Source organism: Mus caroli, chromosome 2 (genome assembly GCF_900094665.2).
Source record: "Mus caroli chromosome 2, CAROLI_EIJ_v1.1, whole genome shotgun sequence".
NCBI classification, from domain to species: Eukaryota; Metazoa; Chordata; class Mammalia; order Rodentia; family Muridae; genus Mus; species Mus caroli.
The window spans coordinates 18,261,998-18,273,872 of NC_034571.1; the positions used below are offsets into that span (position 1 = coordinate 18,261,998).

The following is an 11,875-nucleotide window of genomic DNA, read 5'->3' on the forward strand; positions in this document are numbered from 1 at the left end:
ACAAACTAAAAGGGGAGTATCCCACACTCTCCTGCACTCTCCCACAATGCAATACATGTATTAAAACATTAGTGTTCTTGTCTTGGACTTCATCACTATAAACAAGTCTCTGCCGCACCTTATATAATTGAATTTTTAAGAACTATCTAGAACTATGTCTCTATTACTTTATCCCCTTGGCTTTACTTGGATTGTAATGATTTAACATAAAATTCTGTGGTTAGCGCTGGAGATGCTCAGCAATTAAGAACATTTTTCTGTTCTTGAAGAAGACCTGGTTTTTGTTTCAAGCACCTATGCAGTGGCTCACATCCAGTCATAAAACTCAGGGGCTCTTATGCCTTCTTCTGTCCTTTGTGGGTACTAGGCATACACATGATGAACATAAAAACAGGCAGGGGAAATATATATATATATATATATATATATATATATATATATGTGTGTGTGTGTGTGTGTGTGTGTGTGTGTATATATATATTTGCATTGGTAATACAGTATTTTTCCCTGGTTTATATGAGAAAAAAATAATTATTCTTCACACAGACTGATAACTCATTCTTGTAGAAGAGAATTTCTGTTCTCTGACTGCTACTGATGCTAAAGCCACACAGTGACATTGCTCTTGTGTGCAGAATTCTTCACCAGGGTATGTAAATCTGCTCTTCTGGGGTTTGCACCCTTTGAACATATTTGATGAGAGTGAACAGTATGCATTGAACATTTACATTTGCATGTGAAATATACATTTAAGAGTTGGTTCATTTTTATTTTGCATTTGCCTTGTACTTTCAAAGACTTTCTAGGAACATGATCATATGTAGTTAGTTTAGATACATTTATTCTGAGCAACTGATTGCTCTTATGCCTTGAAATTTTTCTTTACATCAAATTCTAAGAGTGTGTATCTTTTGTGTCTTAACATATTATACTCTATATAGTACCTACTCTAATTTACTAACCACAGCTTATAATAATGTCAGCAGCATAGTTGACTATTTATTTATTTTTAATATCATTTGAATCTCCTACTTTTATTTATCTATTGAGATTTCTTTCTGGGCTAAGTATGATGCATATCCAACCATTTAATAAATGCTTTCTTGGACTTGCTGTGGATAAAATTTCATTTGTCATTTGTGAATAAGGCAAAATAAGTAAAGCAAAATAAAGCAAAACCAAGATGCACATGGAGATTTTGTATTAATGATATGAAGCTTGTGATCTGGTACAGGTTTGATCTGAGTTTGCTTGGGACCAATTGATGGCAATCCTTCCTTGTGCTTCCATCCCTCCCCTCAGCACCATCATGGAAAGTCAGTATGCTTATAGGTTCTCTGCTGTCAAAATCCCCACAAACATTTTAGTTTTTCTCAGAATATCTCACTGTGAGTCCTTTTCCTCAAATCAAGATAGCCAGCACCCAGAACTCCATCTTGCAAAGATAATGAAAGCTGTCATGTTTTCAGGCCTTTTTTGCTCCATAGTGAACAGGAGCTTTGCTGCTGTGCCCCCATTTTACTGTGCCATCCAATGCACATGGTTTCGTTTTCATCCATATGGCTCCAGATGTAAATTCCACTGGCTTTCTCATCTGTACATGTGCCGAATTATCTCACCTCTCTGGCTATCAGCCATCCCTCCAACAATCTGTTCTACTGCCTTGTGCTGGTTTTAATATGCTTGGCCTATTGGAAGTGGTACTGTTAGCAGGTATGGCCTTGGTAGAGGAAGTGTGTTACTGTGGGGGTGGGCTTTGGAGGTCTCCTCCTATGTTCAGGTTCCACCCAGTGTGGAAGAGAGCTTCCTTCTAGCTGCCTGCAGATACCAGTCTCTTCCTGGCTGCCTTAGCTTCAGGATGTAGAACTCTTGACTTCTCCTGTACTATGACTGTCTGCATACTGCCCTGCTTCTGGCCATAATAATAATGGACAGAACCTCTGAAACTCTAAGCCAGCCCCAAATTAAATGTTGTCTTTTATAGGAGTTGCCTTGGTCATGGTGTCTCTTCACAGCAATAAAACCCTAAGACATGCCTTTTGGTGTTTAACAAACAAACAAACAAACAAACAAAAACACCCTTCAGTTTCCTAGCTGACTCTATAAAGTCGTGGTAGGGAAGAGAATGTTTAGCTTTTTCCTGGAAGAAAGCAAACATTTTTGTGGTTTCTTCTTTCTCTATAGTTGGGAAGAATAGTAGGGAAGAGATTTCTGGAAAAGAATATCTCAAATGTCTTTCATTTAAGATGTTTTTAGAGATTCCTAAGGAAGAGAGACTACTAAATTTTTCAGTTAAAACCCTTGAGATCTAGGTCGACTGGAAACAATTTCCTTTACCACTCGGCATCCTTCATCAGGGGAAAGTTCTAGAAGATAAAACAAAAGGCTATATCAGATTCATCTCACTGTGCCCTGTCTACAGAAAATCTAGTGTTTTATGTACTGATAATTATTTTATAAAGTATTTATAGTTATGGTAAGTGTGGTAAGTATATGGATCAATTAATAAGTAACAAAAATCTATTAGAAGCTAGCAGGATTACTTTTTTTGTGTTTGAGTAGTTAAAAAACATCATTCAACAATGCATAAATTTTATTTTTTATTGCTAATCACCATAGACACAGACAAATGCTGAAGTTATTTGAAGTGTTTCTGGATTTGTATTTATATTGTCTTCTCTAGTTAAACATAGACCTTAAGAGAACTTTCCAGAATTACAGTGTATGACAAGTAAATTAATTTTTTACAATTTAAAATAATGAATGACATTATTTTTTCCTTTAAACATTTTGTTGTCAGTGAGTGCATACCATGTGTGTTCTTTTGTGATTGGGTTATGTCATGCAGGATGATATTTTCTAGTTCCAACCATTTGCCTAAGAACTTCATGAATTCATGATTTTTGGTAGTTGAGTAGTACTCCATTGTGTAAACGTACCACATATTCTGTATCCATTCCTCTGTTGAAGCATATCTGGGTTCTTTCCAGCTTCTGGATATTATAAATAAGGCTGCTATGAACATAGTGGAACATGTGTCCTTATTACATGTTGGAGCTTCTCCTGGGTATGGTGAGAGACTCTCAGGACTCATAGGGAGGGACCTTTGATGAAATGGCCTACAATAGGGAGAGGAAACTTATAGAGCCCACCTCCAGCAGGAAGACAGGACATCAAGTGAGGGTTGGGTTGCCATCCCACAGTCACACCTCTGACCCATAATTGTTCCTGTCTGAAAGAATTACAGGGATGGAAATGGAGAGGAGCCTGAGGAAAGGAAGATCCAGCAACAGGACCAAAGCAGGATCCAACTCAACAGGAGGTCCCAAGGCCTGACACTATTACTGAGGAGTGCTCACAAAAAGGGATCTCTCATGACTGCCCTCCAAAAGACCCAACAAGCAGGTGAAAGAGTCAGATGCAGATATTTGACCCAACCAATGGAGAGAAGCAGCTGACCCCTGTTGTTGAATTAGGGAAGGCTGAAAGAAGCTGAAGAGAAGGGCCTATAGGAGGACCAGCAATCTTAATTAATCTGGACCCCCCAAGCTCTTTCAATCCCTGGACCACCAAACAGACAGCATACACCAGCTGTTTTGAGGCCCCCCAACACACATACAATAGAGGGCTTCTAGGTCTGTGTTCATTCAGAGATCCTCAAGAGACTGGAAGCCCCAGAGAGTTTAGAGGTCAGGTGGGATGGGGGTTGAGGACATCCACATGGAGATGGGGTGGGGTGGGGAGGAAGTATGTGATGTGGAGCAGTCAGAGTGTGGATGGGGAAAGGTGGGAGATGGAATATGGAGTGTAAAAAATGAAATACAAATAAAATTAAATTAAAAAAAACACCTTGAAATTCTACCTCACACCAGTCAAAATGGCTAAGATCAAAAATTCAGGTGACAGCAGATGCTGGCGAGGATGTGGAGAAAGAGGAACACTCCTCCATTGCTGGTGGGATTGCAAGCTGGTACAACCACTCTGGAAATCAGTCTGGTGGTTCCTCAGAAAATTGGACATAGTACTATCTAAGGAACCAGCAATGAATGACATTATTATGTGCATTTATAGACATGAAAATTGATTAAAATCTGTAGAATGCCCTAGAATAGGTTTTGTTGATACAATATGAAGGCAGTCCCTTCAGCTCTGACAGAAATTAATATAAAGCCATCTAGTGTAGCAGTTAGCAACATCAGTCTCTTTTCTGTGAAGCATTCATTTTGCTACCTTTAATCATAAGGTCCTTTATCTTTCTAAAACCCTACATTTTCACACACCCAGCTTTCTACAATCAAATGATTTTCAATAAGGATGTCAGGAATCAACAACAGGGAAAGAGAGTTGAAATGATATTGAAAAACTAGAGCATGAAGCATGACCAGAAGGTTGGAGAGAGAGAGAGAGAGAGAGAGAGAGAATTCTCTCATGCCATAATTCATAATTTAGGGAATCAATTTAAATTCATCAAAGACTTAAACATAACACCTAAAACCACAAATCTAGTGAAAGAAAATATAGGTGGAAAGTTTCTTAAAATAGCTTTTGGCAGTGAGTTTGGCTATAAAGCAAAGTATAAAAACTAAAATGAATGTGGGTGATTTGGGTTATATTAACTGAAGAGCTTCAGGGGAGCAAAGAAAACAACTGACAAAAGGAAAAGGAAATGTATGGAACAAGAGAAAATACATTAGAAGCACATACCTCCCAAAGACTAGTATGTAAGATGTATTAGGATCCCCCACAACTACACACCACACACATACATACACACAAGCACACATGTGCACACTCACACATGCACAAAGAATTGAATGCACATTTCTCCACAAATCACATACAAATGGCCGACCGATACATAAGTATTAAAAGGGCTCAACATTACTAATGTGGAAATGTTAGCATAACTGTTATAAAAATGATGAAAAGTGAGTCTTGGAAAGGATGATGAGACAGATCCCTTGTATATTCTTGATAGAGATATAAATTAGTGTGACCATTATAGAAAATACTATGCAGTTCTTTGAAAAACATAACAAATATTTGACCCAGAAATCTTAATTCTGGGTATATTTCCAAAAGGATGAGGATCAAGTTCTACTAAAGATGTCTGTCCTTTAATGTGTGTTGTCATTTTTTATTGTTTCCAGAAGATGCATACAAGCAACAAAGTGTCAATAAATGGGGGGAAAAAAGAAAATACGGCATGGTACAGTCCAGGAAAGCAAGTCAGACACCCTCAGATCTTTACATCTCCTCTAAACCCAGTCTTCTAGCCTTAACTTCCAGTTCCACCACCTACAGCCTAGCAGACCACCTCCTACAGCCTTCTTCCTCTCTGCCTCCATCTCCTGCAGATCTCATAGGTCTTCTTCCCAGCCATCCGTTTATCTCAGGCTGCTAACACCAGTGGGCATTCCCTAGAAACCTGTAACCTCCCCCCCTCAGCCTGAACTCTGGCTGATCAGGTTTGACTGTTAGCACTAAGAGAGCATGGGGGTAGAGCCTGCCACCCTATCATTCTGCCACTCCCACTGCTACTAGCTGTTCCGGAGCCAATACGTGGTCACCTGAAACTGGACTCCAAGGATGATTTGGCAGGAATGGGCCCCTCCCCCTTCTTCATAACCCAGTGTCTCGGAATAGTAAAAATGAACCTTGATCAGACTAATGTCTTGGTTCCATCCTTTCTTCCGCCACCTAGTTCCCTCTTTTCTTCCAGATTCCAAGATGCCTCCCAGGCTAGAACCTAGACACGTGGGCCGCTGGCCAGCCTCAACAGAAACCCAACATCCAATCTGGCTAGAAAAGTGAACAGGGTAGCAAAGCAGGTTGGTGAGCTTCACATCCTCGTTCTCCTTTCTTTCCTCCAAATCCATTCCCCTAGTTTCATCCTCTGTCTGTAGTAATCCACCTAATGTGGTCTCTCCTCATTTTCTAACCCAAAAGACTGAGCAATTCCTTGTGAAAAACCCTCTTTTCTCCTTCCTGTGGATCCCCTCAAATCCCTATTATATCAAATCCTCATTTCTAAATATCAACTCCCCATGCCTAGAAACATATTGTATCTGGAACACCTAGTGGCCACAACTGGCAGGATATCAGAAGTTACCCCTACCAGGCAACCACACTCTCCTAAAAATCAAAGAGGAGAACAGAAACCAAGAAATAAATACTTATCCAACAAAATGAAGATCATATATTGGCACCTAGAATTATAATAACATCAGACTCTGATGCTTAGATGCCAGCAGAAAATTACAATCAATAACGGCTAGGAAACGTATACCAAGTAGACATAGCAACCTTAATATAGATTCTGAGAAATACAAAACAGTTCAAGCACAAGAAAAAGACCTTAAAACAACTTTTAGAATATATTAGATGTCCTTAAAGAGGAAATGAATAAATCCCTTGAAGAAATCATTTTTAAACACTAACAGTGGAAGAAAATAAACAAACAGTTTAAGATCTGAAAGTGAATATAGAGTCAATAAAGAAGATCCAAATAGGGAAATCTGAAAATGAAAATTTAGGAACTCAAATAGAAACCTCAAAAGAGATCAAAGAGAGAATCTCAGGCATTGAAAACACAATAGAAAAAGTGGATACCTTGATCAAGAAAAAGATAAATCTAAAAAAATATATAAATCTACAAAATCTAGGAAACCTGGGGCCCCATGAAAAGACAAAATTTACAAATAATAGGAACTGGGGAGAAGAAACCCAAATTAAAGACACAGAAAATATTTTCAACAAATCATAGGGAAAAAAAAATCCCTAACCTAAAGAAAGAGGAGCCTATTAAGACACAAGAAGCATATTGAACACCAAGAGGTTGGTCCAGAAAGCAAGTACCCTCAATACATAATAATCAAAACACTAAATGTACAGATCAACGAGATAATATTAAAAGCTGCAAGGGAAAATAACTCAAGTGACATATAAAGGCGGACCTATTAGAATGACAACTGACTTCTCAATGGAGACTCTAAAAGCCAGAAGGGCTTGAAAATATGTTATATAAACTCTAAGAGACCACACATCACACATGCCAGCTCAGACTACTATACCCAGAAAGACTTTCAATCACAATAGATGGAGAAAGAAAGATATTCCAAGATAAACAAAATTTAAATAGTATCTGTCTACAAAGCCAGTCCTACAGAAAGCCCTAGAAGAAAAACTTCAACTTAAATAAAAAGTTAACCACATCCAAGAAAACACACAGAACAAATAATCCCAGCTCAGCAAATCGAAAGAGGGGAGCAAAAACAAACAAGGAAACAAACAAACAAAACCACCACAAGAACAAAGTAACAAGAATCAAAAATACACCTCATTGATAACTCTCTAAATCAGCGGTCTCAATTCCCTCAATAAGACACAGACTAAGAGAATGGTTACAAAACTGTAACCATTCATCTGCATCCAAGTAACACATCTTAACAGCAAGGATATACATTACCTCAGGGTAAAAGGATGAAAAAGATGCTCCAAGTACCTAAGAAACAAGCTGGTGTAGCCATTTTAATATGACAGACTTCAAACCAAAAACTAATCAGAAAAGATAGGAAAGAAAAGTCCATATGCATCCACATAAACATCAAAGGAAAGGAATCCACCAAGAGGACATGATAGTCTTACTATTATAACAGAGACATTACTGCAGCTTAAATCATACATTTACCCTTATACACAGATAGTGGAAAACTTATATCTCCCTCACTCACCAATAGACAGGTCATCCAAAAAAAAAAAAAAAACTAAACAAAGAAATGCTGTAGCATTTCACCCAAACACAGAAAAACATAACTTCTTCTCAGCATCACCTGCAACTTTGTCTAAAATCGACCATAACAAGTCTCAATATACTCAAGAAAATTGAAATAACTCCTTGTATCCTAACAGACCATAAATTAAAGCTGAATATCAACACCACAAGAAACAGAAGGAAGCTTACAAACTCGTGGAAACTGAATAACTCATTACGGAATATAAACTGGGTCAAGACAGAAATTAAAAAAGAAAGACTTTCTGGAGTTTAATGAAAATGAATTCACAACATAGCTAAACTTATGGGACAAAATGAAGGCAGTTCTAAGAAGTAAGTTATAGCACTGACTGACTAAAACCAACCAAACGAAGGAATGGCGATCTCATTTTAGTTACTTAAGAGCACACCTGAAACCTCTAGAACAAGGACAAAATGAAACAAAAGCAAAAACAAAAAGAAAGGGAAGAAGGGAGGGAGGAAAGAAGGACGAAAGGAAAGAGAGAGAGAGAGAGAGAGAGAAATAAGAAAAGGAATTCACACCTAAAAGTAATAGAAAGCAAGAAACAAACTCAGGACTGAAGTTAATAAAATAGAAACAAAAAGAAAAATACAAAGAATCAGTGAAATAAATAAAGATTTAGGTTTTTGAGAAATCAGTAAGATTGTCAAATTCCATATTTTATATATATTTACATTTATTCAGTTTATTCAAATATTGGATATAGTTTACATATATTTATATTTATTCATAAATTGGCTATGTACATATCTCCAAGTGTATGAATGCAAATCATAACAGTATTTGAGTTTTAATTTATTATGAGATAATTTGTAAAAAATGTTTTGTTAAACTCAGTCACTCTTACTTGAAGAAAAACACATAACAAATTAAGAATGGTATTTCTTCTCCTTTATAATGAGTAGTTAAAGTCAGACATTGCCACAGCAATTTTCCAGGATTGTTATTCAGATTTTTAACTTTGGGCCCCTTTTTACAGAATCTGGTGATCTTATTTAAATCTGGGCCTGAAGTAGTCCTATAAGGTGTGTGTGTGTGTGTGTGTGTGTGTTGAAGTATTAACATATGTAACATTTAATATAAATGTAAACTTATGTGTATATAAAGTCTCAGTAGTATCTCTAACCACAGTCCTTAGATGAAGAATTAATGTCATTTGCTTTGTTTTGTTTCTGTTTTTATCTTAGCAGTTTCCATTATGTGAATCTGTTTTTCCTTTCTTCATTGAAACGCTCCATGGTGTGTCAGGATCACCAAGGAGCATTTTGTGGCTTGTGTGAACCTTGCAAATGTGTAAAAGATGAAATAATTTCTTTCAGAAGCAGCTTGAAATTTCAAAATTCATATGAAACCAAAATATGCCCCAAAGGGGAGAGTAGTCCTTTGTCGTTATCAGTCAGCTGTGACTTGCCCATGGATGCACCAGAGGGGACTCTTTCACTGAAACCTGGGACTGATGACCCCACAGACATGCTACATCAACTAGCCAAAGGGCCTTCACAAATCATCCCTGCCCTCATTTCACATCGAAGGCGCATGCATCTGGCACTGTTATGCTTCACTGGTGCTAGCTTGTGGCATATGAACAGCTGAAGAATAGATTTGGGGACATTATTAACCATGGCCAGAATGGGCTGCTCTATTTCACACGTTTAAAATAACAGCTCCTGTTTCCCTGACATGTGGTCATTTCCATATTCAGAGATGTGCATTTCAGTGTGCTACTAACAAGTTCATAGACAATCAGTTCATAAGACAGACATCGGTTGTGTGTGTGAGCATGTGTGCATGTGTGTGTGTGTACTTTCTGGCAAATAACAAAAACACCTAAGGAAAATTTAAACTGATAGTTTAAAAAGTACATGACACATTTAAATTTGGGGGAGAGATGAACAATTTTTGTGCAGTGGTTTATGATATTTCAAAGTTAAAACCCACTAAGAAATAATTCCATGTGCTGACACTACACATTGAGGCAGCCAGAGACCCAAACCCACAGGTGTGCTTCCAAAGAGAGGATATCTCAGAAAAGGAGATAAGTGTGTGAGACCAAGGTCTGCACGAGGGTTTCTGTGTGGAAACAGTAAATATAGGAAATTCCTTGGGAAAGACCTGGCAGCCCATGACTTCAGAACAAGAGGATGGCCAGGATAACATCACAGCTATGTAACAAATGGCTAGAGACTGCACACCAAGACGAGAACAAGGACAAGACAGGCTCAGCTCTGGGTGAGAGTGTGAGGCTTGTGCTCTGACCTTTTATTAGTTTGACATGGGCTGGAAAAGGAGACTTTTAATATTGGTTCATTATAGAAAGTTGGGAAAATAGGCCCAGTCACCAGAGCCAGCCCTGCCTGCAGTTTCCTGAACTAAGTGCTTCTGCCCACCCAGAGCAACTGATTCTAAGGCCTGACTCTAGCAATGGCCTTCGCAAATCTGCGCAAAGTACTCATCAGTGACAGCCTGGATCCCTGATGCTGGAAGATCTTGCAAGATGGAGGGCTGCAGGTGGTGGAGAAGCAGAACTTGAGCAAGGAGGAGCTGATAGCTGAACTCCAGGACTGTGAAGGCCTCATTGTCCGGTCAGCTACTAAGGTCACTGCTGATGTCATCAATGCAGCAGAGAAGCTCCAGGTGGTGGGCAGGGCTGGCACAGGCGTGGACAATGTGGATCTGTAGGCTGCCACGAGGAAGGGCATCCTAGTCATGAACAACCCTAATGGGAACAGCCTCAGTGCTGCGGAGCTCACCTGTGGGATGATCATGTGCCCGGCCAGGCGGATTCCCCAGGCGACAGCTTCAATGAAAGATGGCAAATGGGACCGGAAGAAGTTCATGGGGACAGAACTGAACGGGAAGACACTGGGAATTCTTGGTCTCGGCAGAATCGGAAGAGAGGTGGCCACCCGAATGCAGTCCTTTGGAATGAAGACTATAGGCTATGACCCCATCATTTTTCCTGAAGTCGCGGCCTCCTTTGGTGTTCAGCAGCTGCCGCTGGAGGAGATCTGGCCTCTTTGTGACTTCATAACTGCCCATACCCAACTCCCGCCCTCCACCACAGGCTTGCTGAATGACAGCACCTTTGCTCAGTGCAAGAAAGGTGTGTGAGTGGTGAACTGTGCTCGGGGAGGCATCGTGGATGAAGGTGCCCTGCTGCGTGCCCTGCAGTCTGGTCAGTGTGCTGGAGCTGCACTGGATGTGTTTACAGAAGAGCCACCACGGGGACCGGGCCTTGGTGGACCACGAGAATGTCATCAGCTGTACCCACCTTGGTGCCAGCACCAAGGAAGCCCAGAGCCGCTGTGGGGAGGAAATCGCAGTCCAGTTTGTGGACATGGTGAAGGGGAAATCTCTAACAGGAGTCGTGAATGCCCAGGCCCTCACCAGTGCCTTCTCTCCACACACCAAGCCTTGGATTGGTCTGGCAGAAGCACTGGGCACACTGATGCACGCTGGGGCTGGCTCCCCTAAAGGAGACACAAGGAACATCTCTGAAGAATGCTGGGACCTGCCTGAGCCCTGCAGTCATTGTCGGTCTTCTGAGAGAAGCATCTAAGCAGGCAGACATGAACTTGGTGAACACTAAGCTACTGGTGAAAGAGGCTGGCCTCAATGTCACCACCTCCCACAACCCTGGGGTCCCAGAGGAGCAGGGCAGCGGGGAATGCCTCCTGACTGTGGCCCTGGCAGGTGCCCCCTACCAAGCTGTGGGCTTGGTCCAGGGCACCACACCAATGCTGCAGATTCTCAACGGAGCTGTCTTTAGACCAGAGATGCCACTACGCAGGGGTCAACCCCTGCTCATATTCCGGGCTCAGCCCTCCAACCCTGTGATGCTGCTGCCCACTATGATCGGCCTTCTGGCAGAGGCGGGTGTACAGCTGCTGTCCTACCAAACCTCCATGGTGTCTGACGGAGAGCCCTGGCACATCATGGGCCTGCCCTCCCTGCTGCCCAGCCTGGAAACATAGAAGCAGCCTGTATTGGAGGCTTTCCAGTTCTGCTTCTGACCCTGGGGCTCAGCACTCTCAGCCCCACAGGCTCTTCTGAAGAAACCCGCTCACTGTGACCTATAG

The 11,875-nt window shown here is 40.6% G+C and overlaps 1 pseudogene; it reads left to right on the plus strand.

Annotated features, from left to right (window-relative positions):
* Nucleotides 1–10,114: 10,114 nt before the first annotated feature.
* LOC110290209 lies at nucleotides 10,115–11,809 on the plus strand (annotated as a pseudogene).
* Nucleotides 11,810–11,875: the final 66 nt, after the last annotated feature.